The 3856-nt window shown below is 41.3% G+C and overlaps 1 pseudogene; it reads left to right on the top strand.

The window, feature by feature from the left end:
• On the top strand, positions 1-855 carry LOC131835281 (glyceraldehyde-3-phosphate dehydrogenase-like; annotated as a pseudogene).
• Positions 856-3856: the final 3001 nt, after the last annotated feature.

The raw sequence follows: 3856 nt of genomic DNA, 5'->3' as shown, positions 1-3856 counted from the left end.
ATGGTGGAGGTCAGAGTAAACAGATTTGACCATATTGCATGCCTGGTCACTATGGCTGCTTTTAATGCTGGCAAAGTGGAAATTGCCACAATCAGTGATGCCTTCATTGACCTCAACTACAAGGTATACATGTTCCATATGATTCCATCCATGGCAAATTTCATTGCACAGTTAAGGCTCAGGATGGGAAACTTGTCATCATGGAAAGCTCATCTCTAACTTTGATAATTGAAATCTCACCATCAAGTGGGGTGATGCTCATACTGAGTGTGTTGCTGAGTACACTGGAGTCTTCACCACCATGAAGCCTGGGGCTCATTTGAAGTGTGGGACCAAGGTTATCCATGACAATTTTGACATTGTGGAGGGACTCATGATCATAGTTCATGCCATCACTGCCACCCAGAGGACTGTGGACAGACCCTCTGGGAAGCTGTGGCAAGAGCCAAAGAGGCTGCCCAGTATACGATTTCTGATTCTAAAGTGCCACCAAGGCTGTAAGGCAAGGTCATTCCTCAGCCAAATGGTATGTCCACTGGCATGGCTTCCATATTCCTACCTTCCACTGTGTCAATTTTGGATCTGTCCTGCTTCCTGAAGAAAGTTGCCAAATAGAATGACATCAAGAAGGTAGTAAAACAAGCATCTGACAGCTTCCTTGAGGACATCCTGGGCAATGCTGAGGATCAGGTTGTCTCCTGTGACTTTAACAATGACACCTACTCTTCTACCTTTGATTTTGGGACTGGCATTGCTCTCAGTGACCACATTGTCAAGCTCCTTTCCTGGTATGACAGTACATTTGGCTACAGCAACTGGGTGGTAGATATGATCCTCATGACCTTCAGGGAATAAGAGCCCTCTAAACTGCTACCCCCAGTGAGAGCAAGAGGAAGAGGGAGGCCCTCAGCTCCTGGGAAGTATTTGCCATAACTCATCCCCAATACACTGAGAATCTCCCAACCTCCATAGTTTTCACTCCTTGAAGAAAGGGAGAGGCTTGGAGAGCCCTACATTGTTGGGAACACCAGTAAAGTATGTTCTACCTAGCCAAAATAAATAAATAAAGTCTATTTTGTATGAAATAAGTATTGCTACTCTAGCTTTCTTTTTTTTAATTTTTATTTATTTGAGAGCAAGAGAGAGAGCATGAGGAGGGTGGGAGGGTGCAGAGGGAGAGAGACAGGCAGACTCCATGATGAGCAGGGAGCCCCATGCAGGGCTTAATGCCAGGACCACAGGGTCATGACCTGAGCCAAATGCAGATACTTAACTGACTGAGCCACCCAGATGCCCCTACTTTGGCTTTTCTTTTGATAACCATTTGCATGATGGACATTTCTTCATCCTCTTACTTTCAGTCTGTATTTTTAGGTCTAAAATAAGTCTGTGAGGCACCTGGGTGGCTCAGTCAGTTAAGTGGCTGCCTTGGGCTCAGGTCATAATCCCAAGGTTCTGGGATTGAGTCCAACATTGGGCTTTTTGCTCAGAGGGAAGCCTGCTTCTCTCTCTGACCACTACTCCCTCTGCTTCTGCTCTCTCTCTCTCTGACAAATAAAATCTTTAAAAAAAAAAAACAAACTGTACACACAACTGATAATCATATCAAAAAATGGGCAGAAGATGTGAACAGACACTTCTTTAATGAAGATATACAAATGGCTATCAGACATATGAAAAAATGTTCACCATCACTAGCCGTTAGGGAGATTCAAATTAAAACCACATTGAGATACAACCTTACACTAGGTAGAATGGCCAAAATTAGCAAGACAGGAAACAACATGTGTTGGAGGGGATGTGGAGAAAGGGGTACCCTCTTCCACTGTTGGTAGGAATGCAAGTTGGTGCAGCCACTTTGTAGAACAGTGTGGAGATTCCTCAAGAAATTAAAAATAGAGCTTCCCTATGACCCTGCAATTGCACTCCTGGGTATTTACCCCAAAGATACAGATGTAGTGAAAAGAAGGGCCATCTGTACTCCAATGTTTATAGCAGCAATGGCCACGGTCGCCAAACTGTGGAATGAACAAAGATGCCCTTCAATGGAGGAATGGATAAGGGAGATGTGGTCCATATACACTATGGAGTATTATGCCTCCATCAGAAAGGATGAATACCCAACTTTTGTTATCAACATGGATGGGACTGGAAGAGATTATGCTGAGTGAGATAAGTCAAGCAGAGAGAGCCAATTATCATATGGTTTCACTTATTTGTGGAGCATATCAAATAACATGGAGGACATAGGGAGACGGAGAGGAGAAGGTAATTGAGGAAAATTGGAAGGGGAGGTGAACCATGAGAGACTATGGACACTGAAAAACAACCTGAGGGTTTTGAAGGGGCGGGAGGTGGGAGGTTGGGGGAACCAGGTGGTGGGTATTGGGGAGGGCATGTATTGCATGGAGCACTGGGTGTGGTGCAAAAACAATGAATACTGTTACACTGAAAAGAAATAAAAAACTTCCTAACTTTTCTTGATTATCCTTCCTGATGGAAGCATCTTTTTTCCTCTTTCTGAAGAGATTTGTCTGCACTCTCTGAAAACTAGAATGACCTCTCCTGAGTTGGTTGTCATAGGATTATTGATAATCCTCAGTGCCTGACCCTACCTCTTCACATTATTTCTAGTCCTATAAGCAGGCTGAAGTCCAAGAAAGCTCCAGTGAGTCAGGGACAAAGTAGAATTCATGACAAGTACAACACACAGTAAAGAACTAAGATTTTATATATTTATATCAAAAGAAATCTGAATATATATATTGGAAGTGGGTCCTAAAGGTGTTGGGACTAGAAGAAAAGAAGTTTAATGTTGAATTGGACCACAATTAATGTTACTATTCTAAACAATGATTTTATATTCAGTATATTAATTTGGATGGCTTAGTGACTATAACAGTTTGCTTTATTTGGTTGACAGCAAACATAGACCCAAAGCTAGAATACATTGAATGAAATTGATCTGCGAGAACCTCCTTAGTTTATGCTGTTAGAAGAAGTTATTCAAAGGCTGAGGGACATTGCAATGCTGCAATTATTGGTAAAATGTTCCCCTTCCCATTATTTTTATTATTTTCTCTCATTGTTATTCAAGAGTGTGCTTTTGACTTCATGGCCATTTTTTTTCTTTTTTTAAGTAGAGGAGTGAAATGGTAATTTTCAGAAAGAGATGAGACCCCCCCCAGGTGACTCATTAACTGCTTCTCCCTGTAGTTACTCTGGGAAAACCAGCATGTTTCTAGGGGATAGTTTCCATGGCAGACTGATTTATGGCTGGCAATATCAAGTCTTTGAATTGAACCTGGTCACTACCCAAACACAATTAGTGCTGGTAATTAACTGCTTTTATGATGGCAGTATTTTGTATAACTCTTTGCACAAGGGAGAATTATGCAGCAGACAAAAAGTTTCTGAGTTGTTCTGACTCCCTGATGGTATAGTTGCTTTATGTGCTTATTCCCTCAGGCCAAGGAGCATTGTGTTTCAGTATTAAAAATACATACGCACTGATGCGAATAGCCTCAATAAATGGTAATTGAATGGTGGTCATTAGGCAAGGGTAATTACAGGTTGGAGATTTTGTGCTGCCATTGTTAACATGCTTTGACTTTAATTTATTTTAATTGCAAAATAAAAGTACAGAAATGAATAAAACAAATTTATAGCTTAATCAAAATTTTTTTGCATTTTATTAAATACATTTATTTTATTTTTTTAACAGTATTCATTATTTTTTCACAACACCCAGTGCTCCATGCAATCTGTGTCCTCTATAAAACCCACCACCTGGTACCCCAACCTCCCACCCCCCACCACTTCAAACCCCTCAGATTGTTTTCCAGAGTCCATAGTC

The sequence above is a fragment of the Mustela lutreola genome, chromosome 7 (genome assembly GCF_030435805.1).
Source record: "Mustela lutreola isolate mMusLut2 chromosome 7, mMusLut2.pri, whole genome shotgun sequence".
Lineage (NCBI taxonomy): Eukaryota > Metazoa > Chordata > Mammalia > Carnivora > Mustelidae > Mustela > Mustela lutreola.
This window is presented reverse-complemented; position numbering and strand designations above follow the sequence as displayed.